This window comes from Oryctolagus cuniculus, chromosome 13, assembly GCF_051225735.1.
Source record: "Oryctolagus cuniculus isolate XC-2025 breed Fujian yellow rabbit chromosome 13, ASM5122573v1, whole genome shotgun sequence".
Classification (NCBI taxonomy): domain Eukaryota; kingdom Metazoa; phylum Chordata; class Mammalia; order Lagomorpha; family Leporidae; genus Oryctolagus; species Oryctolagus cuniculus.
The window spans coordinates 37,296,717-37,324,280 of record NC_142879.1 but is presented as its reverse complement, the minus strand read 5'-3'; the positions used below and the strand labels follow the sequence as shown (position 1 = coordinate 37,324,280).

General features: G+C 38.6%; 1 protein-coding gene across 48 annotated transcripts in view; it reads right to left on the bottom strand.

The window, feature by feature from the left end:
• The window catches only part of DISP1 (dispatched RND transporter family member 1), a 196,096-nt gene that overhangs the window by 108,980 nt on the left and 59,552 nt on the right, over positions 1-27,564 (bottom strand). For 24 of the 48 annotated variants that reach the window (XM_070055346.2, XM_070055348.2, XM_089312247.1 and 21 more), the window contains one exon: positions 16,349-16,425. The exons of the other annotated variants lie outside the window; for them this stretch is intronic. The gene's annotated coding sequence lies outside the window, so the exon portion shown is untranslated. The remainder of the gene's footprint in view (positions 1-16,348; positions 16,426-27,564) is intronic. 48 annotated transcript variants of the gene reach the window in all.

The following is a 27,564-nucleotide window of genomic DNA, read 5'->3' as shown; positions in this document are numbered from 1 at the left end:
CTCAATGTACAGCACACTAAGGACAGAGATCCTACATGAGGAGTAAGTGCACAGTGACTCCTGTTGTTGACTTAACAAATTGACACTCTTGTTTATGGCATCAGTAATCACCCTAGGCTCTTTTTTTTTTTTTTTTTTTTTTTTTTTTTATCTTTTATTTAATGAATATAAATTTCCAAAGTACGACTCATGGGTTACAATGGCTTCCCCCCCCATACCGTCCCTCCCACCAACAACCCTCCCCTTTCCCACTCCCTCTCCCCTTCCATTCACATCAAGATTCATTTTCGATTATCTTAATATACAGAAGATCAGCTTAGTATACCTTAAGTAAGTATTTCAACAGTTTGCTCCCACACAGAAACATAAAGTGAAAAATAATAGATGATTTTTTTAAAATGATGATGAAATCAGATCAGACCTATTGTCATGTTTAATCCCAGTGAGAGTCAAGTTGGGAATTGAAAATTTCTTTCTTTTTTTTTTTTTTTTTACAGAAGATCAGTTTAGTGTACATTAAGTAAAGATTTCAACCCTAGGCTCTTGTCATGAGCTGTCAAGGCTATGGAAGCCCCCTGAGTTCACCGACTCTGATCATATTGAGACAAGGCCATGGTCAAAGTGGAAGTTCTCACCTCCCTTCAGAGAAAGGTACCTCCTTCTTTGATGACCCATTCTTTCCACTGGGATCTCACTCGTGGAGATCTTTCATTTAGGTTATTTTTTTTTCCCCAGAGTGTCTTGGCTTTCCATGCCTGAAATACTCTCATGGGCTTTTCAGCCGGATCTGCATGCCTTAAGGGCTGATTCTGAGGCCAGAGTGCTGTTTAGGGCATCTGCCATTCTATGAGTCTGTTGTGTATCTCACTTCCCATGTAGGATCGTTCTCTCCCTTTTTGATTCTATCAGCTAGTATTTGCAGACACTATTCTTGTTTCTGTGATCCCTTTGGTTCTTAGTCCTATCATTATGATCAATTGTGAACAGAAATTGATCACTGGGACTAGTGAGATGGCATTGGTACATGCCACCTTGATGGGATTGAATTGGAATCCCCTGGTATGTTTCTAACTCTACCGTTTGAGGTAAGTCAGCTTGAGCATGTCCTGAATTGCACATCTCTTACCTCTCTTATTCCCACTCTTTGTATTTTTTTTTCTTTTTTTTCTTTTTTTATTTTTTTAACTTTTATTTAATAAATATAAATTTCCAAAGTACAGCTTTTGGATTATAGCAGCTTTTTCTCCCCATAACCTCCCTCCCACCCGCAACCATCCCATCTCCCGCTCCCTCTCTCATCCCATTCACATCAAAATTCATTTTTAATTATCTTTTTATACAGAAGATCAATTTAGTATATACTAAGTAAGGTTTTCAACAGTTTGCACCCACACAGAAACACAAAGTGTAAAGTACTGTTTGAGTATTAGTTATACCGCTAATTCACATAGTACAACACATTAAGGACCGAGATCCTACATGGGGAGTAAGTGCACAGTGACTCCTGTTGTTGATTTAACAATTGACACTCTTATTTATGGCGTCAGTAATCACCCGAGGCTCCAACGCCGATCTTATTTAGAAAATGTCATAGTCAAAGTGGAAGTTCTTTCAAGTATCATTTCCGAAATGAAAAGACTTGAAAGTCATTACTCTCCTCATTACAACAATAATAAGCTAAACAAAACAAATATCAACAGCTTCTCTGGGCATACTAAGGAGTTGCAGTTACAATGCAATGAGCACCCAGGAATCATCAAAGGTCGTAAAGCTGGAATCACAGCTGGGACCTGCTTATCTGGAACAGAGCCCTGGCTGAAGCACTTAGAGGGTAACTTTGTGTGAAGGCAATTTTACCCAGTGGCTGGAGGCCATTCCTACCATGAATGGGAAACTCCCAGGCAACATGGATTAGGGATCCAATACTTTGCTTTATCTTGAGGAATCCCACCAACTTTTCACAGTAGAGGGCTTAGAAACATCATTTATTAGCTATGACAGGGAAGAGGAACAGTAACCATTGTGAAATAGGATGAAAACCATCTTCTTATTTAAAGGCTTAAATGTGAATCGTTTAAATATATTCATTAAAAGATAAAGATTGACAAAGTGAGTATAATAACAACATTCGGCTACCTCTTGTCTTTTGGACATTCACTAAATATACTGATTCAGACAAGTTCAAATAAAGCGATAGCAAAAGATATGTTAAAACTAATTGAAAGAAAGCTGGAGGTACTACACTAATTTCAGATAAATGGAATTCAGAACAAGGAAAATTATCAGAGACAAACAGGAAGATTACTTAATGATTAGGCAGCCGTTGCTTTAAAACCTAGCAAATTTGTGTATACACCTAAATTCAGACCTGCAAAATACACTTCAAAAACCTACAGAATGAGGGTGGGCATTCTGGCAAAGCAGGGTACGCCACTGCTTGGGAAACCTGTATTCCATTTTGGAGTGCTGTTTGGAATTCTAGATGCTCCCCTCTCAATCCATCTCTCTGTCTTTCTGCTGCATGGTTGACCAGGATGGAATTCCTGGCTTAAGCCTGCCCAACTCCAGGTATTGCAGCCATTTCAAGTGTGAAACAGTGAATGGAAGATCTCTCTCTCTTTCTGTTTCTTTATCTCTTTCTCTCTCTCTCTCTTGCGCGTGCGCGTGTGCTCTCTCTGTCTCTCCCCATTCCTGCTCTACCCAGACACCCTAACTTTCAAATAAATAAATATTTTTAAAAAATTGACAAAATTTCAAGGAGAGAGAGAAAGTTCCACTATTATATTTGGGAACATCAATCTTCCATTAATTGGCTGTTCAAAAATGCAAAAAAACAGAAGCATAAATTTGGCTTTAATAGCCTTATCAATTACTTTGGTCTAATAATATTTACAGAATTCTTTGTCCAACAAGATCAAGCTTCCATGGATGGACCACAGTCTGGACAACAAAATACACCTGAAACTGTGAATGTTCACAAAACACATGAAGAATGTTCCCAGATAATAAATTTTAAGAAACTGTAGCAAGAAGAACAATTGAAGCATGAAAAAGAAAAGGAATGAAAATTGAAGTATAAATGAATAATATTGAAAAATAGGAAAATAATATATGAAAATCAGCAAAACCAAAAGATACTTCAGTGAAATAACAAATTCATAAACCTCTCTCCATGCTCATTAAGAAAAGAGAAAGAAATTACCAGTATCAGAAATCAAAGAGTGGTCATCATTGGAAATGAACATTAATGTTCCATGGAAACTTAAGGATAATAAGGGGCTACTAAAATCACTATGCACAAAAATTTGATAACTTAAATGAACAGAACAATTGCTTGAAACACAAATTGCCAATACTTACACAAAAAGAAATATAATCAGTCAAGGCCCATTTCCTTTAAAAGAATTGAATCAAAGATGCATACTTCTTCCCACCACCACCAAAAAAAAAGGAATGAAAATATCAGGCAAGGGTAACTCATAGTTGAATTCTACCATACATTCCAAGTACAAAAAAGGACAACTCTCTACCATTTCCTCTTGAGATCTGAAGTGTAGATAATAATTTATAACTCAATTGGTGAAATCAGCATTACCTTAATAAAAAACTTGTTAAACTTCTAAGAAAGGAAAACTATAGAAAAACATTTCACATGAACAAAAATGCAAAATAAAAATAGAAAGCAAAATAATAATAGGTAAAATCCAACAATTTTATGTAGTACAAGCAAGTGGTATTTATCCCACGTAAGCAAGGCTGTCAGCATTTAAAAATATCAATAAATTGGACATACTACACAAACTGCAAAAATGTTAAATGATTACATCAACTTTTGTAGAAGATATTTGGCATAAAAAAACTGAGCAAACAAGGAACAGAAGAGAAATTCCTCATCTAGATAAAGAATATCTACCAAAACCAGCTTTAATAGTGAAATTGGACAGTTTTCCCTTAAGTTGGAGAAAGGGGGAAGTGTCTTTTTCTCACCACTACTTTTCAATATTATGGTGGAATTACTAGACAGTGGAGTAACACAAAGAAAGGATACAAAATGCATACATATTGGGAAGGAAGACATAAAACTGCTAGCAAATGTCATTATTGCATGTATAGAAAATTCAAAAGTACATCATAAGTACCCCTGGAACAAAGTTAGTGTAGCAAAGTGGCGAATTACATGTACAATTTCATTGTTGTTCCATGTATGGGTAAGAGCTAGGATTTGAAATTTAAAAACAAAATTAAGCATCATTTAAAATTGCATCAGGTTAAGAAGAAAATCCCAATCGGTGTCTTTTCTGGACAGTTCAGGCCATTAACGTTCAATGTGACTAATGAAAAGTGGTAACTTTGCCCTGCCATTTGCCAAAGATAAGTTCTAATATATGCTTTGAATTCCCTGTGATCTTTTGCTGTGAGCTTTCCTTCCTTTATCTTCTTTCATATTGATGACCGTGTTTCTGTGTTTCTGTGTGTAACACATCTTTAAGCATCTGTTGCAGGGCTGGACGAGTGGCGACAAATTCTTTCAATTTCTGTTTGTTATAAAAAGTCTTTATTTCACCTTCATTCACAAATGATAGCTTTGCAGGATATAATATTCTGGGCTGGCAGTTTTTCTCTCTTAGTACCTGGGCTATATCTCGCCATTCCCTCCTAGCTTGTAGAGTTTCTGATGAGAAGTCAGCAGTGAGTCTGATTGGCGATCCTCTGAGAGTAATCTGACGTTTCTCTCTTGCACATTTTAGGATCTTTTCTTTATGTTTCACTGTGGAGAGTTTAATTACAACGTGTCGTGGTGAGGATCTCTTTTGGTCGTGTTTATTAGGGGTTCTGTGAGCTTCCTGTACTAGGATTTCTCTGTCCTTCTCCAAACCTGGGAAATTTTCTGCTAATATCTCACTAAAAAGGCCTTCTAATCCTTTCTCCCTCTCCATGCCTTCAGGAACTCCTAGAACCCGAATGTTGGGTTTTTTAATAGTATCCTGAAGATTCCCGACAATATGTTTTAGATTCCTAATTTCCTCTTCTTTTCTTTGGTCTGACTGTATCCTTTCCTGTTCTCTGTCTTCTAAGTCCGATATTCTCTCTTCTGCTTCTCCCATTCTGTTTGTAAGGCTCTCTATTGTGTTTTTCATTTGATCTATTGAATTCTTCACTTCAGTCACTATCACAGTTTCCTGTTGTACTAGTTGTTTCGTTTCATTTTGATTCCTCCTTAATATTTCATTTTCACGAGAGAGATTTTCTATCTTGTCCATTAAGGCTTTATGTAGTTCAAGAATTTGTTTTTGAGAACTTCTTAATGTTCTTATCAATTTTTTGAGATCTGCTTCTTGCATTTCTTCTATGTCATCATCTTCATAATCTTGAATTGGGGTGTCTTTTTCATTTGAGGGCGTCATGGTGACTTCCTTGTTTTTATTACCTCGGTTTTTGCATTTGTTATTTGGCATATTGGAGATATTTGGTTTCTTCACTGTGGTGCTTTTTCTTGTTATACTATGACTCTAGATTAAGTGGACTATCTGTTTTTGATGGAGCCTTAGGGCTTGAGATGGGTGTGGCCTGAGAGCTCTGTTTGGTGTGCCAAAGGTGACACTCCCAGGTTAGGCGTGGTAAATCTCTCTCTCTCTCTCTCTTTTTCTTCTTTTGATTCAAAAGGGAAGTAATTCCGCACAGCTGAACGAAGTTGGAGTTAGTTAGCAGGCAAATGATATACCCACAGGAGCCAGAGATCAGAAGCTCTTTCCCAAGGACCACACAGGGAATCTGTTCAGCCCTCAGAGTGGGCTCAAATTCTCCTTCAGTCTCCCACTGGGTTGCCAAAGTTACGGAATTGTAGCGTCTCTGGAGAGTGCTCAGGTGAATTCCGTGAGTTCTCTCCCCCACCGTCTCTTTTTTCACAGTCTCAGTTCAGTAGCACCACAAATTTACTAGGTCCTAATCTCCTGTTAATTCGCCCCGCCCAGAGTCAGGGTTTTCTGCTAGGCTCAGGGCCGGTGCAGACCTGAGGTCGCTCTGCTTATGACGTATGTCCAAGATGGCGCCTGCTCTTTGTCTTGCTCGCCCTTGAGAGGTGAGCAGAGAGAGAGAAACCCGTGTCCGTACCAGTCACCTTTTTTTTTTTCTCTCTCTCTCTCTTCCAGTTAGCCTGGTGAACTTTTCCCCCCCGGGGGTCGTTCCCTCTAGTCTCCTCTCTCCGCTTGCCTGCTGGTGTCTCGGGCTATTGAGGTTCGGCTCACCTCGCGTTCCAGTGCTGGTGTGTTGAGTCTGCCACTGGTGTCCCGAACTGTGGGCTCCCACGCTCTCCACGCAGGTCCGCTGTGAATCACGCGTTCCGGAAGAGTTTCTTCTGCTGTTTCCTCCCCTACTCTTCCTTGAACCTGCAGTATCTCCACTTTTATTAAACTATCTCTCCCCGGACTATCAGTGTGCTCCCTTCCTATTCCACCATCTTGCCTCTCTCCCTCTTTTCATTTTTTAAATGATATCTTTAAAAAAAACTTGTAACGATCATGAAAACTAACTTATGAAAACATTTTTGAATCTTATGAATAGAGCTTTTTTTAAATACTAAGAAATCTTTGCATACCCTAAAGATTCTTTATGTTTCCTTCTAAAAGTTTTATAGCTTTAGATTTTATGGCATTTAGGTCTTTGATCCATTTTAATTTATTTTTTATATTTGCTGTGTGATAGAGATCAAGGTTCTTCTTTCCACACATCCACCCCCCACAAAGAGATCCGTTTAATCCATTTTATGTTGAAAAGCCTTTCTGGACACTATTCTTGTTCCATTGACCTATTTGTCTATCAGTCTTTTTTTGTTGTTGTTGTTAAGATTTATTTGAGAGATAGAGTTACAGACAGAGAGAGGGAGAGACAGAGAGGTCTTCAATCTGCTGGTTCACTTCCCAAACAGCCACAACAGCTGCAGCTGTGCCAATCCGAAGCACCTACATGGGATGCCAGCACCACAGGCAGAGGCTTAGCCCAGTATACCACAGCACTGGGCCAAGTAATGCTCTTTCTTTTTTTTTTTTTTTTTTTTTTTGACAGGCAGAGCGGACAGTGAGAGAGAGAGAGAAAGGTCTTCCTTTGCCATTGGTTCACCCTCCAATGGCCGCCGCGGCCAGTGTGCTGCGGCCAGCACACCGCGCTAATCTGAAGCCAGGAGCCAGGTACTTCTCCTGGTCTCCCATGGGGTGCAGGGCCCAAGCATTTGGGCCATCCTCCACTGCACTCCCGGGCCACAGCAGAGAGCTGGCCTGGAAGAAGGGCAACCAGGACAGAATCCGGCACCCCGACCGGGACTAGAACCTGGTGTGCCGGCGCCGCAAGGCAGAGTAGATTAGCCTATTGAGCCACGGTGCCGGCCCCAAGTAATGTTCTTTTAAAGAGGTAAAATATATAGTATTTCCTCTATCTTGGAATAAGGAGTCAGAACTGGTGCAACTGCAGATGTATTCCCAGCATCTCTTCACAAAGGAATTAAGAAAAAATGACAGAAAGTTCTATTTCATTATTCTTGAAAAAAGATCATTTAATCTTAAAAAATAAATATAAGCCAATGTAACACCAAAATGTGAATTCACTTTCTAAGTTCATTACTATTCAGTTAACTACTTACAATAAGTACAGGAGCAAGGATGCACTTAGGGGCTAGCTCTGTAAAAGATCCCTGAAGGCCTTTCAGAATGTCCCTAATGGATCAGCTTTGCTTCAGCTGAGCCTTCAACTGGACAGTATTTCCTTAGGCTTATCCCTGGTGAGCTGTTCCAAATCCCATCAACCTCACCCCAGTTGTCTTGCCCAGCCCATCTCTCATCACAAATAAGAGGTATGAGTTTACTTCTTTACAGATCATTCTCTAGATTTAAAAATTCTTTCCTATTTTTAAAAAAGTATCCCTATTCAGATGATTATTTTTCTAACTGTGTATTTCATCTTAGTCTTTGAGTTACATCAATTTCTTACATGGCATTTCTGAATCCAAAGTATTCAGAAATAAGATACTGGAATCCCCAGGAATTCTCAGTATTCTAAGTTATTCTGTAATTTTCATATGTTCACTTACATGAATTTTAAGAGCTTTTTAAAAAATATATAATTACTTATTTGAAAAGCAGAGTGAGTAAGAGACGGGGATATCTTCTTCTGGTTCGCTCCCCAGATGGCTGTAACAGGCAGAAGCCAGAGGCCAGGAACTCAATCAAGCAGGGGCTTGGGCACTTGGGCCATCATCCATTGCCCTCCAAGGCACATTAGCAGGAAGTTGGATTGGAAGCAGAGCAGCTGGGACTGGAACTGGTACTCTCAAATAGGATGTCAGCATTGTAAGCAGTAGTTTAACCTGTGCCATAGCAACAATCCTTAAATAAATAATCTGGAAAAAAAAAATCTCTGCCTTGATTGCTAAACTTGAAGGAGACTTATAATACCTTCCCTGGTTTCTGATTTCTCCACTGTATTTTTTAACATCTAGAATTTGTAAAAATGAGAAATGCCATAAAGCAAACAAATCCTGCTTGGATACACTTCTCTCGGTTATCTTTACCTAAGGCGTCTCTCCTTCCTCTTCCCACCCTCAGAGATTTCCTGCTCTGGGGCTTTGCAATCATACTCACATTCTTCCCGGAACACTCCACCTTCCTCCTTACCTCCTTCCACTTCACTGTCAATTCTTAATAAAGTAGTTTACACATACTGTTTCTGCTTCTTCACTCACCTTTTATTCTTCAACCCATAAAAATTTGTCATCTAAAAACATTCCTCCTGAGTAACTTGAACTAACTTTACCATATAACACACTTGACTCCCAAAACCTCATTTCCAGTCTCCATCTTTCTTTTGTCTGCTGTTTCCAACCATCTACTGGATATCTTGACTTGGAAATAGCAAAAATACTCTAATTCGAGGTCCGCATTATGGCGTAGCAACATGAAAAAGCCTTAAAAGAAGCTTTTTCAAGATCAGAAATCAAAAACTTCCTTTCGAATCTTACATATTTCTGGAATAATGCTGGTAACATTATGAAATTTTAAAAAATACTTTCCTCTATTATTCCATGTCTCTAACATAATAGGTATTTCCATTTAATTTTCCATGTATTTTTCTCCCTTCAATGTATTTTTAAAAAAGATTAAAAATAAACTAAGAAATACCTTAAAACAGGGAAAAAACACAGGTAAAAACTGGACATGAACAGTTAAGATAAGGTTGTCACTAAAATAACATAAAAAGAAACCTGAAAAATTTCATAGTTCAATATGGTTAACTTTTAGGAAGATTTGCTTTCACTCAGTTTGTGGGAGAAAATAAGTACTTTTCTAAACATATTCTGGTTTATCTGTCACCTTCAATGTGCACCAGGATTTACCCTGTTATCAGAATATATTCTGATAAAAGCTCCAAATTTAAAAGTTTCTCGAGGCAGACTTCTGGTCTAGTGGTTAAGATACTATAAGAGGCCCATGTCCCACATCAAGGTACTTGCATCCAGTTCGCTGCTCCAGCTCCCAGTTCCCAGAAAGACAGACTCAGAGAGGCAGCAGATGGTGTCTCAAGTAGTTGAGCCCCTGCCACTTACATGGGAGGCCTGGACTGAGTTCCCACCTCCTGGTTTTGACCCTGGCCCAGTGCCGGCCTTTGAAGGCTTTTGGAGAGTGAATCAGTGTACGTGGGTGCTCTCTCACTGTCTCTCAAAACACCAAACCAACCAAAGCAACAAACTCTTAAGATTGGTCTTTCCTTCTTAAGATTGGTTTGGCCTACACATGTAATAGCTTCACAATTTTAACTGCTTTAAAAGATGATTTACTTGTTCCATAAACATGATGTATATAGGGATTTGTTCCATTTCACTCACATCTCATTCACTTACTACACATGTAGTAAGTAGCCAGCCTATATTTCACATGTGATGCACATTATGATTGGCTAGCATATCTAAAATTAAAAATTACCAGTGGCCCTTCTTTCCATTATGCACCCATCACTATGAAGTAACTACAGGAGTGGGATGGTGCTGTGGCCTAGCAGGTAAAGCTGCCACCTGCAGTGGGTTGTCGGCATCTGATCCAGCTCCCAGCTAATGCACCTGGGAAAGCAGTGGAAGATGGCTTAAATACTTAGGCCCCTGCACCCACGTGGGAGACCCAGAAGAAGCTCCCGGCTTCAGATCAGCCCAGCTCCGGTTATTGCGACCATTTGGGGAGCGAACCAGTGGATAGAAGACCTTTCTCTCTATCTCTGCCTCTCTCTATATATATAACTCTGCCTTTCAAATAAATAAATAAATCTTAAAGAAAAAGGAGTAAATAGGGAAAACTCAAGTAAGGCCAAATGGTGATATTTCAAGTAATTCTATAAAGGTAAGCCATCTCCTAAAAATGGTCTGAAATGAAACAACTGGTATGAAATGCCAAGTTGTTCCTAACAGGCAGCTCCATTTTGCAAATCCACTCACAACTATGAATTTCTGAAACATCCCCCATCAACATCTGAGGGATACATAGCAAAGGACCCCAGAGAATCCCAAACTGAATCCAGTTTCAGTATTAGTGAAACAACCAAATGATAATGGCTCAGCAAGGTCAGTTCTCTGCTGTCGTGATCTCCAAACCCTGTTCCAACCTGCCAAATTAGGATGACGGACTTTACCATTATCAAAGACATCAATATTTTGAACTAGAAAATATTGGAGGGTGAGGGTGAGAAACTGTTATGCCTGAAACTAACGTAAGTACTTTCAACTATGAATTTAAGAGTAAAGGAGAACATTTTGACAAATTTCTTTTAATGTCAAATGCTTGAAAAATATTCTGGCTATAGTCAGAACAGCCAATCAGAATGACAAGCAGGCAGGAAAATAAGGGCTTGTACTTAAGGTATTCAAACAAGTATTTCAAAAATGTGCCTGTCTTAACAAGCAACATTTTAAGGTGTAAGAGGGCAACACATACCAGCTTGAAGTTTCCAATTTTCCATTCATCTGACATTGTAAAAGAAACCTGATAACTTGGTATCTCTGAAACTGAGCCTGCAGCTTCTGTGATAGTAATTTTCCCCTCTCAAAGTCCTTTTCAGCTGGCTTTTTAAAATGCCTCAACCACACACTTCACGTTTATATAAATTCATGCATTTATTAATAAACTGACCCTCCCCAGAAATGTCTGCAGTTTAACATGCCAGTGCTCAAAGAATTCTGAGAAATGTATTGCCTTGATCCATAAATTCTCCTAAGGAATCATTTTGAACAACTAATCCTTTGCCTTGAGGTAAACCAGATTAACTCCAAATGATCTCTCTCAAAACTCTTCAAGTAAACATAATGTTTCAGGTCATTTGTAGCTACTTTTAATTCCCCTTTGGCAAAGGATTTTTCTTTCTAGGCTTTCTAGGTCAAATGAGTGGTCCTATGTAAGCAAAGATTGTCTTGAACAGCTCTTCTTCAAAGGAAACAACATAAGATGGTCTCTCATCACAGTTCTGACATCAAAGTACCCTCTGGCTTCCTATACCTCTGGAATTGACAGGGTGAGTCCATGCAAGTTAAGGAACTTCAAAGAGCTGGCCCCCAGCCAGCCACAATTGTGCTCGGTTGCTTTCAATACTAAGTTAATCCTGCCTACGGAAGAAATGCAGGTACTATTTACCAGAGAGATCTAAACTTTGTCTTCATACCATCAGGGATGCTTTATCTGAAAATAAGTTTTGGGTCTTTCCTGACTTTTTTGGTATGGTTTAAAGCACTTAGTAAGTGCTCAATAAGCACTTCTTGAAAACAATAAGTGCCTAAATCTGAGCACAAGACACAAACGCGAAACAGTGACAGTTATTCCTATTATCAAGCTTGTTGCCCACTAAGCCTCAGAAGATTTCTACCCTTCCTATCGCTGGGATTCTCTTAGCACTAACTCTCAGACTTTCCATAGCCTAGCCTAGCTCTCTGTCTTCAACATTAGAAAAATACAGAGGAGAAACACAAAAAAGGGAACATGTGAATCCATTATCCAAGCTGGACAAGTGTCACTGAAAGGTGTTTTCCCTCATACTCTTGTCTCCCTGTGGCTAAGACATAGGTGTGGGGAGCAATCCGGACTAGACTAAGTTGCTCGAATTAGGACTTATTCTATGCATCTGCTCTCCCACAATATGGCGCTGGGAGAGAAGTAAACAGCTTCCGCACAGCTGCCTCCAGTTCAACCAATTAACTGTAGGACTTGCTCCTGATTGGAGAGCAGCGTACTCAGCCGAGTTGGGATTGGCAGAGAAGGACTATAAAGGAGGAGAGAGACGGCATGCACCAGGAACATCTATGGGGAACATCTAAGGGAACCCGTGCAGCCCCCGAGAGAACCGGCCGGCGGTGTGCCGCTCCCCTGCGGAAGTGGGGAATGCGGCCAGGGGGAACTGCCCTTCCACGGAGGTGGAAGGGATAGTAGCCAACCCGGGAAGAACCAGCAGCAAACCCGGGGAGGGCCGAGCAGACGAAAGAACAGCGCAGGGTCCTGTGTCGTTCCTCCACGAAGAGGGGGAGCGACAATAGGGACTGCACACACACACACACACACACACACTCACTCACTCATTCACTCATACCCACTCCTTTGAGCTTACACATGTCTTTCCAAGTTGTCCTATACAATAGTTTTCAAACTTATTCATATGGTAAAGCACCAGAAAATCACGGTGCTTTATTAAACATCATGCTGGCTCTTTGTGAGAAATTGTACTGTAAAACAGGATATATTAAATTCTGTCATACAAATTAGGGCTAATTTCATTGGGAGAAAATGTCATTATATATGCACATATTAAACAAACCTCAACCAAGAGCCCGTGTAGCTTAACAACAAACATGCCAATGACTGTAGGAGATTATTTCAAGGCCTTCAGTTAACAATAATATGATCTGGCTGGTCATTTCTCTTGCTAAATCAAAGGCACTATCCTAATTTTTTCATTCTGGACAATAATATTTTTATGAAATAAGTTATTAAAATTGATGTGTAATACATTTGTCTAAATAAATTAATGAATAAACAAAATTGTTTTAATTTCTACTATAGTAAAAATTGATAGAGCTCACATATTAAAAGCTCTTCGATGTTATCAACCAATTTCAAGAGTAAAGTTTCTACCAACCAAAAATTATGAGAACCACAGGGTTCTACAGTAGGAAATGACCAAAAGACTGAAAGGAGAGTATTAGGGAAGCCATGTGCACAAGAGACTTAGATGCAGCTTAGTGCAAGTTACACCTAAGTGGCCTGAATTTTCATAGTGCCAACGTGGTTAATTCATTTATACTTTGAGGGGTAGCCCTGTAATATTTGTAATATTTTGTGTGTGTGCTTTGAAGATCCCAGAACTCTCATTAATTGGGGGAAGGTCAATTTACCTAATGTAATGCATTAAATAGTCACTTGCTGTTTAAGCTCTTACCCTCTGTTGTTGGAGTTTAGGAGAGATCTTATGTTGCCATAGATGTAGTCCCAAACGAAGGGCCCCAAACCAAGCTAAACTATATTGAGTAAACACAAAGCTTTGAAACATCAGACACAGAGAATGCTCTGAAAAGGAGATAATTTTCAAGTTAGCCAAGATGGCAAACTAGTAGCATTTGTCCTCAATATTTTTTTCAAAAGAAAGTCATACAGTAGTAAAATTTAAGACTTTTTTCCTATACCTCCTGAGCAAAGTATTCTTGACCACATACCCCCAAATGTAGAAATTACAGAAGTGCACTTTTTTCCATACCAAGAAACTCAGTCAAACCCAACCACAGAGATTAGAAATTTTAAAAGGATAGATACATGAAATAAATATTGTAAAAAATTCTAATTTATATATCAATGGTTCAAAATTTTCAAATAAAACATTTTGTTATTTATATAACAATATAATGATAACTTATTTTTACACATGCTTTTTAAAAATAAAATCTTGATTTAACACTTAGAGAAAAAGTACAAATCCACAGCTGGCTCTAATCACAGTTTACTTAGTTTTTAGTGGTTACCACATTAGGAGGAAAATCTCAAAAATAATATACAGATCCAATTAGAAAAAGTACATCTTTAGTTGTATTTCTAAATCATGACATTTGTTTTTCAATTCCACTCATTAACTGTTACAGGTTAGTCTTCACTTCCTGAATGTCCATTTAAAACATCTTCACTGCTATCAGTGGTGACTTTAATATCTACTATCTCAAGATATCATTTGCACATTGAGTGAAATTAATCATTGAATAATAGGCACATATCTCAAGTGGAAGAACTGAGATTCAACGCCAGAAAGTAGAATTTCAAAGTCAGTGGAATTTGTATGAAGTATATAAAAAATTGACAAAACCTACTACATTTTTTCCCTTAACTCCATTGTACCATTGTAGCTTGTTTTTCAGTATGATGTTTTGAACTAAATAATGATTTGATATTTAAAAAAATAGAAAAACACGTTGATTTTAGAATTTAAGGTTTGTCGAGGCCAGCATTGTGGCACAGCGGGTAGAGCAACCACCCGCAATTCTGGCATGCCATATGTGCACCAGTTTTTGTCCCAGTTGCTCCACTTCTGATCCAGCTCCTGGCCTGGGAAAAGCAGAGGAAGATGGCTCAAGTGTTTGAGCCATTGTGGCCATCTGGGGAGTGAACCAGAGGATGGAAAATCTCTCTCTCTCTCTCTATGTAACTCTTTCACATAAATACATAAATCTTTTAAAATAAATTTATGGCTCACATCTGTAAATATAAATAAAACAAAAATAACAGTATTTAGATGGATGCATGTCTACATATCACGATTAGACTGGAAAAAGAGCTTATAACTTGAGAAAAACAACTTAAGTATATATAAAGAAGACCAGTCTCAAACAGCAATGTGAATGCTTCACCCTTTGTCTTGTGAAGCTGGGTGAGGCCCACTAACTTGGCGACTGCCACAAAGCTCCCCAGTGTCCTGCATCCATGGCCAGACCACAATGCTGTGGAAACCTCTGCCTGTAGCTCAAGAGCCTTGCTCTCCCAGAGCAGCCCTCGTCCTCCCTCCACTCATCACTTTGAACTGGCTCATTAACATCTCACTATTCCTGTGACTCTCTATAGTCCACCAGCTGACCTGGACAGTATTAGTTACTACAACTGATGGTTACCTTAGATTGTTTTACTTCCTGTTCTTATAAGACAAGCTGGCAATTAAGCTTGATTGCTCAGATAATATGATAAATTTCTCTACAGGATTTACATTTGGATAAAGAATTTACTATTTGCCTTGCACACGTTTGCCCTCACTTAGGACTGCCAGGAGGCACAGTTACCTCTGGGTACCCTGGGTCCATCAGGCCTGTGATGCCTGTTGCTGATTACACCGGAGTGATCACTAAAGCAGGACATGATGGAAAGACACAGATGTTGAGACAGGTGATCAGTTACAGTCTCTTTGCTGTCCATGACACCCTTGCTACTCAAAGTGTGATCTGTAACCAGCTGCATCTACTAGGAGCTTTTTGTAAATGCACATTCTCAAGCCCCACACCAGACCAACTGACTCTAAATCTGCTTTTTATTTAACAAGATGATTCACACCTTCATTACAATAGCAAAGCACTATTCTAAAATACTTACTCAAAAGTACTTTAAAAAGTTCATGGAAAATATAATGAAAAATATTTTGGTATAAAACAAGTTAAATCCATGCATAATATTTTTATAACAAGAAATTTTGAAGGTCCCATGTGAGTACGTGTGTATGTGAAGACAAACAACTAGAAGCCAGAAATGACTTAGATTTGAGAGAGAGACAAGCAACTTTGTTTTCTCTAGTTTTTTATTTTATTTTATTTTTTTTATTTTTTATTTTATTTTTTTTGACAGGCAGAGTGGACAGTGAGAGAGAGACAGGGAAAAAGGTTTTCCTTTACTGTTGGTTCACCCTAATTCACTAGAGAGACACACACATAATCTTCATTAGTTAAGCTTTTCTGTAGAAAACTTCCATGAAACTGCTTTGCTAAAATCTCAGCTTCTTCTACTGCCTGTCATTTCAGAAATGGTCATTTCTACAACATTTCTGTGAGTACTCTAAAATGTGAACTGCTCAAAGGCATGAACAATGTCTTAAATTTCTTTGTATCATTAGGAAAGAGGATAGTATATCAGTACAGAATGGCAATGCAGTTGAGATCTGCTAACTGAATATATGAAAGAATGAGTATAACTATCATTTGGGTTTCCGCTCTGTGCAAGCATTGCCACAGACATTTCATATCTATTTTTCTCATCTTCACAACAATCCTTAGAAGTAGGAATTGTAAGCTCAGAGTGGGAAAGTAGCTTACCCAACATCACATATCTGAAAGGCTCAATTTAACTTCAGGGCTATCTGATTCCAAAGCCGATGAGCTGGACCAGTGTTCTGAAAACAAACGAATATCAGAATCATCTGGAAAGCTTTGGAAAAGCAGCTTCCCACTTCTCTGAGTACACCTTCTGGTCCTGCTGACTTACAAAAACCATGATGTTCCACATACTTACAATAAGCAAACAAAGAAATAAAACCAGGATGAACCCACAGATGAATACAAACAATAACAAATGATCTTTACTGTACTACAAATGAATAACACAGTCACACAGACAGAGATGGAAGTGGAAAGAGCTATCTCTAACTCTGGATAACAACGACTACATTCTGCAAGGCAAAGGAGAAAAATAACTACACAAATGTTATATTCCACCTAGTAAATGTATTTCTGAAAGGGCCATTGGCTAGAGATCACAAATGATTTTATATGAGGGTTCTGAATCTTGGCACCACTGGCATTTCAGACCAGGTAAGACAGTGAGGGCTATGTTGTACATCCTAGTTGCCATTAGCCCCCTCCAGGTTGAGACAACCAAAAATATTTCCCAACGCTGACAAACGTCCCCAGGGGACAAAACTGCTTCCAGCTGAGAACCATCACTTCATGCATATCCTAGGTTTGACCAAATAAGTAAATATATCATAGATAATAAAAGCCAGGTTTCTTGCTGCTAAAGAAAGAAGGGTGAACACATTCATCTCTTTATGTATGTTTCTGCTAGAGTCCTAAATTTTTCTCCAAATAGTGATGATACTATGTTGTTGTTGTTTTCTTTTATTTACAAACAAGGACTTTTTCAAGAGTATATGATGTTGTGTTTGGGACTTCTCTCCTTTTATTCTGATAGAATCTCTTTAGCTAAGTGCATTTACAGAGAGACTTTATAAAGAAGTATACACATCTTTCAATTTTTATTGGGCATTTAATTACTTGTTTTCATCAAGGAGTACTACAGCTAGAAAAATCAGGGAAGTCTGCATTATTGTTTACATTTGGGTATAATGACAACAGCCAATGAAGTGCAATTGACTCAGTCTGTGTTACAGACTACTTGAAGGGTAATTCAACAGAAGATTGAAGAGCACATTATCTCCAGTTAGCTAACTGTGTTTGGAAACTGTTTTCCTACATATTCTAAAGTTTGCATTATTGCCATTGCTTCATTCTTGTATCACAACCTCTCTTCATAATGCAAAGGGGAATTTCTACCTAGACATTGACTGTTATTGCAATTCCATTTTGGTGGAGTTTAGCTTTAGGTTTTATTCAATACAAAATCCTACACTGAATCTACATTTGTGGGGAGCAACTGAGACTAGACTAAGTTACTGGAATTAAGACTTATTCTATGCATCTGCTCTCCCACAATATGGCGCTGAAAGAGAGAGACCAAACAACCTCTACGCAGCTGCCTCATCAGTTTGATAAGCTGCAGGAGCTGATCCTGCTCCTGATTGGAGGAGAGCAGCGTGCTCGGCGTGTGGGTAGCAGGGTTGGGATTGGTGGAAGAGGACTATAAAGGAAGAGAGAGACAACATGCACCAGGAATATCTGAGGGAACACCTGAGGAACATCTGAGCAGCCCCCGAGAGAGCCAGCCGGCAGTGTGCCACTCCCCCGCGGAAGCGGGGAAAGCTGCAGGGGGGGGTGTCGCCCCTCCACGGAGGTGGAGGGGTCGGTAGCCAACCCGGGAAGGACCAGCAGCAAACCCGGGAAGGGCCGAGCAGACGAAAGAACAGCGCAGGGTTTGGTGTGGTTCCTCCACGAATAGGGGAGCGACAACATTTACTCCATTACCTACTTTGTCAGTGAAATTTATGTCTCAAAAATGCTTTCAGAATATATTTTTATTCTTACGAAATTTGTTTTTGAAATGCCAAATGGTCTCTCTCCATCTTTTTCTCTTCCTATTCTCTTCCTCTTTTTCTTATTTCTTTTTTTAAAGATTTATTTATTCATTTTGAAATGCAGCGTTGCAGAGAGGCAGAAGCAGAGAGACGGAGAGAGAGGTCTTCCATCTGCTGATTCAATCCCCAGATGGCAGCAATGGCTGGAGCTGCACTGATCTGAAGCCAGGAGCCAGGGGCTTCTTCCGGGTCTCACATGTGGGTTCAGGGACCCACGGACTTGGGCCATCTTTTACTGCTCTCCCAGGGCATAGCAGAGAGCTGGATCGGAAGTGAAGCAGCTGGGTCTTGAACTGCAGGCAGCAGCTTTACCTGCCATGCCACAGTGCCAGCCCCTCTTTTTCTTTCTCTCTTCTATGTCTTTAAATTTTCTACTTGAGTTGGGAAGCCCAAGTATTTTTAAGAGCTATCTATTTTCTCTTTTGAAGTGAACTATTATTTGGGGGGGGGGGTATTTTTAGCACATTCTTGGTTTTTCTTAAAAATCAATGTACTGTTAACTTTACTGTGAATATTTTGATGATTGCTCCTTTGTTCCTCGACAAAGAACCTTTCATTTTTGTAATGAAATTATAGAATGATGCCATGCTTTATTAGATGCAACACTGTATATTAACAAAGAATGGCTTAATTAGAACTGGTAAGTAGTACTGACAGCACATTTACAGTCTATGTATTTCATGCAAGGATACAGTTCACAAATGCAAAATAGTGATGGTTTTTGAAATTAGCTTTGAAATACAGTGATGTTAAGCTATATAGGGTACACATTTTATAACTTTGTAGATGAGATGACAATTCATATCTATGTGTTTGTAAAGTTAATTTGAAAAATAGTTTATAACTGTAGTTTTTAACAAATATAAAAATAAGGTATTTTCAGTCTCACAGTATCTCCTTATAAAACAGTAATCACAAAGGGGAAAATATTGTTTAAAGGATAAAAACTGGGCAGATATCTTAACCAAGTGGTTAAAACTGACACCACCAATAAGATACATTGACATCATGTATGTCTGATACAATGCACCGAGGAGTATATATACCCCCTCTGTAGAACACACAGCCAAAGATGCATAGCTTCAGTGTGATCATGGGAAAACATGAGATATATCCAAATTGAGGGACATCTTACCTAAAAAATTACACATTCTCTTCAAAATTGCCAAGGTCATGAAAGACAGACAGACTGGGGGATTATCATGGACTGGAAGAGACTAAAGAAACATTACAACACCATGGGATCCTGGGTTGGGTTCTAAGCCAAAGAAAAGAGGTAAAACTGCCAAAATTAAATAAGGTTTGCAACCCAACTGACAGTATAACAGTGTTAGGTATAAAATTACTAAGCTATAACTACCAAGAGAAATAAGATAACACAGGTCCTTGTCTTCAAGAGTTATAGTTTAGTTACTTTCTTTATAACTGGAGCCCCTCTTTAGTACAGAGTGTGAAGAGAATGTCTTCCAGTTTTGTACAGGAGTTATTTAATGTTCGTCTCCTTGCTTTTTAAAAAACACTTTATTGTAAAAGGTATGTATACTAAGAAATGTTAATAAGTGTACAGAAAAATTAGTTTTTGTCATCTGCTCATCTGTTTGAGTATCAAACACCCAAATTAAGAACAGAACATTACTAGTATTCCAGGAGTTCTCACAATTCCTCCCTCCAACCTCTCCATTCCTTTTTCTTAAATGTGGGAAAGAAGAGTATATTGTCATTTACACAGTATAATTCAGTGAAGCAATACTTCTAACTACATGCCAAATGATATGCACACAATTTTATATATTTGTGAGCAAATGTAGCATACTGATAAGTTTCCTTGTTTTAAGTACAGAACTGTAACACTACACACTGTATATTTCCAGAGCCATGTACTCATACATATTTCCAACAGAATTTTTGGCAAGTACATATAAACCATATGTGTATAATTAACAAATGTTTATGCCCATGCATCCAAAATTATTGTAACTCTTGAATAGTCTGTCTCTAAAAAATTTATGAGCTTTACTTTAAAAATGTGTAAATAGAAGAAAATAATATTTCTATAAAAAACATCATGCATGTGTACATCCTTGGTGGTGATGACTGCAGCACTACTTCTGAATTATTTTCTTAGAATAAATTTTCATGCTAGAAATTACTGAGTCAGAGAGTATAAACATTTTTAGGGTTAAACTGCATTATCAAATTTCCTTCTAAACTTTATAACTACACTAACATTAGGCCTTATTATCTTAAAAAAAATGTAAGTTTAAAAGGCATGAAGTCAGGGCCAGCGCTGAGACGTGGCATCCCATATGGGTGCCAGTTCCAGTCCTGGCTGCTTCACTTCCGATCCAGCTCTCTGCCATGACCTGGGAAAGTAGTAGATGGCCCAAGTCCTTGGGCCCCTGCACCCGTGGGGGAGACCTGGAAGAAGCTCCTGGCTCCTGGCTTTGGATTGGCACAACTCCAGCTGTTGCAGCCAACTGGGGAGTGGACCAGCATATGGAAGACCTCTCTCTCTTTCTCTCTGCATCTCCTTCTCTCTCTGTGTTACTCTGCCTTTCGAATAAATAAATAAATCTTTAAAATATATATATAAATGTAAACTTAAAAAAAGACATGAAGTCATTCAACTCTCTTTCTATAACTGATATTTAATAACTAGCATAATCCCATAAATTTCATCATTACAGAGTGATTACATTATTCTAATCATAGTCACATATTTTACTTAAGTATTTATATGTGTCAGATCTCAACAACCTGAAGAATTTCTTTTTTAACTTTTCTAATAAATGTTTATACTTTTCACCATGTATTAACTTTTATACATTTTATATAGATATACTCCACGGATGTTCAATATATTCTTAATTGCCCTCATAATCATCATCATCATTTACTTCCACTAGGGTCAACCTGTCACAACAAAATGAAGAATTTGTTTAGCTTCATCATAAAATGCTTTGTTCTGTCAAATTCCATGGGAAACGGAGACAGAGAACTGGAAAACAGCTAAAAATAAGACATACAATACAAGAAGTTCTTTAAAGTTGAGACAAAGGAAACATGCAGAGAATATACTTCTCCATTCATAAAGTTACAAAGAGAAAAATTCAGTCTCTTTAAAAATGTTTCTTCTTCCCTCTCTAAACAATGATACTTTAAAATCTAATGCGGACAAGAGAACAATCCACTGAACTTTAATTTCCTTCTCCTTCTGCCATTGTATTAGAGTGCTTCCAAATATTTGCCATTCCCAGATTACTAAAATAGAATGAGAAACCACTCCTTTGTAGTGCAGATGCTTGGAACAGCTTCTAGTCCTAAAGAAAAATTCTCACGCCTTCAAGGAAGAATTAAATTGAGAGACTGAATCTTAAAAGATGAGATAAAAGTCACTGAAAAATAAATTATTATCCTTTGAAATTTTCAATTATTTTATTTTCGATTACCTCACAACATGACGCAAAGGGTAAGCAGACCACAATGAAATAATTTAAGAAAATCTAAAAAGTTTATGTGCATTTCAGCCAGAGATCAGGTAATTCATTGTATATTCATGAAGTATTTCTTTAAAGATGTCAAAATTTTAATTTGATAGAGAAGAATATAACTATTTTCTAAATGTTAATTGCTGAAGTCCATACCCCTCCCCACCTCAAAACTTCCCCTTTTGGTTGTCCAGTCCTACTAACTGCTTTTTTTAAATGTTTTGAATTAATACAAATGTCTTAAATTATAGATACATGTTAGATATACAAACATACAGACATATAAATGAAGGTACTTAATATATACATACATACATATGAAGGTACTTAATAAGTACATATTTATTAATGTATGATATATTATATATATATGAAGGTATTTACACAATAATTTGTTCTAGTCCATTTTTTAAAAAATAGGAGTATCTTTCATGTTCTCTCCAAAATCTAGATTTAAAGATTTATTAAGGCGGTTGGCAAAGCGGCTCAACAGGCTAATCCTCTGCCTAGCGGCGCCGGCACACCGGGTTCTAGTCCCGGTCAAGGTGCTGGATTCTGTCCCAGTTGCCCTTCTTCCAGGCCAGCTCTCTGCTGTGGCCAGGGAGTGCTGTGGAGGATGGCCCAAGTGCTTGGGCCCTGCACCCCATGGGAGACCAGGAGAAGTACCTGGCTCCTGCCTTCGGATCAGCGCGGTGCGCCGGCCACAGCGCGCCGGCCGCGCCGGCCATTGGAGGGTGAACCAACGGCAAAAAGGAAGACCTTTCTCTCTGTCTCTCTCTCTCACTGTCCACTCTGCCTGTCAAAAAAAAAAAAAAAAAAAAGATTTATTAAGGCAATATTTTTATTTTAAACCAAAACAAAGGGTATGAATGACCTTTTTATAAAAATCTTTGAGAAACCCTAATAACTGGAAATACTATGCTGCTAATATTATAACCTCAAATTATGCCTAATGCCAACAGCCTTTTACCTATGAATCCATTCTAAAGCTGCAAGCATGGCTCTGACTTCAACATAGAAGGAAAACTACAGGAAGGAACAAAAATAAAAACACTTGTCTGAACATCTTGCTCCTTTATTAAATTTAATGATATGAGCAACTAAAATGCTACTTTACTGATAACTCTAAAGGATACTGACAAGAACTGCTTTAGTGACATTACTGGCCTGAAAATGTCCTCAGTTAAACTAATTTTTCTATTATTTATTATATATAAATATACACATATATATATTATATATAAAGCTTTTCTAAAACTCTTCCAGAGGGGCCAGCGCTGTGGCACAGTGGGTAAAGCCACTGCCGCCTGCAGTGCCAGCAGCCCATTTGGGCGCTAGTTCAAGTCCTGGCTGATTCACTTCCGATCCAGCACTCTGCTATAGCCTGGGAAAGCAGTAGAAGATGGGCCCAGTGCTTGGGCCCTTGCACCCACCTGGGAGACCTGGAAGAAGCTCCTGGCTCCTAGCTTTGGATCAGTGGAGCTCCAGCCGTTGTCATCTGGGGAGTGAACTAGCAGATAGAAGATCGATCTCTCTCTCTCTCTGCCTCTGCCTCTCTGTAACTCTGCCCTTCAAATAAATAAATCTTAAAAAAAAAAACAAAACCTCTTCTAGATACTATATTTTAGGATGACTATGCAGCAAGTTACAGAGTCTTCTCTCCCCACACAGGAAAGCCACACTTTCCACAGAACCATCTTTATTCTTGAGTGGTTTGATCAAAAAGGAAAATGTGGCCCTCTTGTAAAAAAACCTAAGTTTTGCCTGTGACAAACAACCCTCCTGTGGAATAGCAGGCTGCATTCCCTAGCACTGAAAGTTGCAGAAGTGATTTTGAGAATGGTCACTTACTTTCTGATTACAAAACTAGTTCCTGCATATTGAACAAAAACTGGACAACACAGAAAGTATCAACAGTGAAACTACAATTATCTATAATCTTAATGGCCAAATAACCTCTTACATCTTGGTCTGTATATTTCTAGTCTTTTTTGTGTACTCTTGTCTAGTTTTAAATTTTAAAATACAACTGAGAGAGGGGGATTGGCCTAGCAGTTAACACACTTACATCCCATACTGGAATAACTGGGTTCGAGTTCTGGCTCCAGCTCCTGCTTCCAGCTTCCTGCCAAAACAGAACCTGGGAAGCAGCAGGTCATTACCTTACGTAACTGGGGTCTCTATCACTCACATTAAAGACCCAGAATGAGTTCCCAGCTTGGCCTAACAAACCCAATCCTGACTACTGTAGGCATATGGGGAGTGAACCAGGCTAGCTCCCTCTCTATCTCCCTTTTTGTTTGTTTGTTTGTTTTAAGATTTTATTTATTCATTTGAGAGGCAGAGTTCAGACAGAGAGAAAGGTCCACTGGCTCACTCCTCAAATGGCTGCAAAGGCCGAGTCTGTGCTATCTGAAGTAAGGAGCCAGGAGCTTCTTCTGGGTCTCCCATGCAGGTGCATCTTCTACTGCCTTCCCAGGCCATAAGCAGAGAGCTGGATAGGAAGAGGAGCAACCAGGACATGTAGTAGTAGCCTACTGCGCCACATTGCTGGCCCTGACTTCCGGTCTCTTAAAAACAAAACAAAAAAAAAAAACAAAGAACAAACAAAACATAGTGTTTGAATCAGGTCTTGATTACAAACTAAAAATATTAATTTGGTAATACTGTAATGAAAAAATAAACCTTAAAATAAGAGCAGCTGATTAAAACATACATTCCTTAACCAAGAAATGGGTTAGTATTTTCTTCTCTCCATTCCAAATATACTCAACTTGTCACTGGCATTTTTCTCAGTTTTTAAGTTGACTAGTTTCTAAATTTTACATGAAGACAGCTTTGTTAGTGCTACATGAAACCTATGACTAACAGGCCCCCCAGTAAATATTTACATCCAAAAATATGTTTCTTTTATTAGTACCTGTGACTTAAAACAAGCAAACAACTTCTCAAGACCAGAGACATGCCTAATGGTGGAAAATTACATGAGAATTTACACTTATTTGGAGTACTGAAAGCTTAACAGCCTTAGAACTTGTGAACATTCATAAAACGCAAAGAGCTTATCCCCCCCCTTTTAAATAGATACTATGATTACACTAAGAAATTAATTTCTAGGCAAAAGGAAGGTTTGAATCTTAACTAAATCAAGGGGACTGCAAGAATTTATTAACTTTGTGTTGGCATGGAAAAGAATATTCATCTTTCACTGGTGACTGCACTAACTTTAGTAGATTTACTGCTAAACCCAACAGATTCCTGAAAAATGTTTCACGTGTGATCAAGAGTATCAACATTTGATACTTAGAGAAAGCACAACTGAAAATTGGCTTCAAAAATCCTCCTGTCTCATAGGTATTATTAATGAAGAATTCTGGTATACTAGAAATCATCAGAGTAGAGTCAATCAGTAGCCAGATCCTCTGAATTTTTTTCCTTCCATTGGAAAGTCTATTAACTGATACCACCATTATTAATGCCGCTTAAAAAACTAAACCATAAACATGAAAAATTCTAAGTGGATTTTACTTGTTATTTATTAGATCTATTTAATAACAAGAGATACTTTTGAAACAAATTAAACAATACAATAATAAAGGCAGAAAAGATTACTATTTCCTCTCCCAAATCCCATGTCACAACATAATTAATGTTGCTTGGTCTGGTTATTCTTTCAGGCTTATTCAAATACAAACATGGTATCTATGAAAACATACATCTATAAAAACATACACAACACGCATATATGTATAGGGTTAAGTTTCATTCTTTATGGGATAATACGTATCACTCTACAACTTGTCTTTTTCTCTTCTCATGGCTTTGCCTTCAATCAGTAGATTTAGAGCTAATAAATCTAATACCTGCAAAAACACTGCCCAGTATGTTCACCATTATTTGTTCTCACAATCATTCTCCTTCTTCTTAATAGAGGTTCAGATCTTTTCCAAGTGTTTGCTCCAAACCTGATACCTAAGATTCTCCCTTCTCTTTAAACTCCCTCTCAGTAATTTTGTCTTGTAGCAGGCATACTGGCCTGAAACCTAGGGAGAGGAGAAAAGCCTACAAATATTTTAAGCAGTATTTTATGTAAGGCTGCCCTCCAATGTGCCAAATTTTAACATGTATCACTGCCTAGATAAATCTGCAGTAAGATACAGGTTTTTATGTTTTGTGAAGGTTGGAAGTAAATTATTTACAACAAAGATACACTAGACAGAGAAAACTCAGGACCCATTTCTAGCTGTATCAGTAATTGCTGATGTAACACTGATAAGCAGTTTAACTGTTGGGAAGTCCATTTCCTCCCCTAAATAATCAATTGCTTGAAGTGCATGATTTCTAAAGTACCTTGACACTGAAGTCAATGATAACTATATTGTTCAACAAATGCAGACTTTACAACAGCCCATAAAGGGAGGTTTATTAAAAGAACCATTGTGTAACTTAGACAAAAAGTTGCTAGCAAATTAACAATATTAAAAAGAAATAAATATTTTAACTCAAGAAAGCAAGCTAACTATTTACCGCAACAAGAACATTACAATTACCTATTTACAAAGAACATGCAAATCATAATGATAAAGGTCTAATTCATTGAAGGGATACATCTAAAAATCTCATTGTATATAATTGGCTTAGCTTCAATTACTACATATCTTTTTTTAATTTTTTAATTTTTTATTTTATTTTTGACAGGCAGAGTGGACAGTGAGAGAGACAGAGAGAAAGGTCTTCCTTTGCCATTGGTTCACCTTCCAATGGCCACTGCGGCTAGTACACCGAGCTGATCCGAAGGCAGGAGCCAGGTGCCTCTCCCAGTCTCCGATGGGGTGCAGGGCCCAAACACTTGGTCCATCCTCCACTGCACTCCCGGGCCACGGCAGAGAGCTGGACTGGAAGAGGAGCAACCGGGACAGAATCCGGCGCCCCGACCAGGACTAAAACCCAGTGTGCCGGCGCCGCAGGCGGAGGATTAGCCTATTGAGCCACGGTGCCGGCCTACATATCTTAAAAACAGTAAAACTGGTTTCTTTTTAGAATATAGTAATTGTTGAATGACCATCAACATAAATTGGGTTCTGTTTTTATTTAGCCTCTAGATTAAGCTTCTTCATCTATAAAATTAAGAAGCCAAAAGCATCTAAGATTCATCCATTCACCCATCAGATCTTCACCAGCACCTACAAAGTACCAGGCAGGCACTGTGCTTGTTCAAGAGCTACAGCCACATGAGGCTATTCTCACTGCTGGGATGGTGGGATTCCATGGTTCTGCAGCTCAGACTATTTTCTAATTCAAACTGGCTCTCCCATAACTGGACTAAATTTAGCTAAACTTTATATCATGTCTTTTAAAAGATTCATATATCATTTTTTGTCAATATTCCACTGCATTTTTTCTATTTGTATGTACTTTCATTTTCTTTGAAAGGCAGAGATAGAGATGGAGACTGAGACAGAGGTCCCCCATTCATTGATTTACTCCCCAAATGCGCACAACAGGTAGGGTGGTACCAGGCCAAAGCCAGGAGCCCAGAGCTTAGTCCATGACTCCCAGGATGCACAAAAACAAGAAGTGGATAGGAGAAGAGTAGCCAAGATTCGAACCAGGCACTCTCATTTGGGCTACAGGCATCCAAACAGCACCTTAACGACTGTGAAACGGTGGGGCAGGGGATGTCAGGTAAGCAGGGAGAGTCAGACATGCATCCCCTGAGACCAACACTGAGCCCCAATGACCTGCGGTGGCTGAAGCTTCCTTTCCTTCAGTAACTTCTACCAGTGGCCATCTG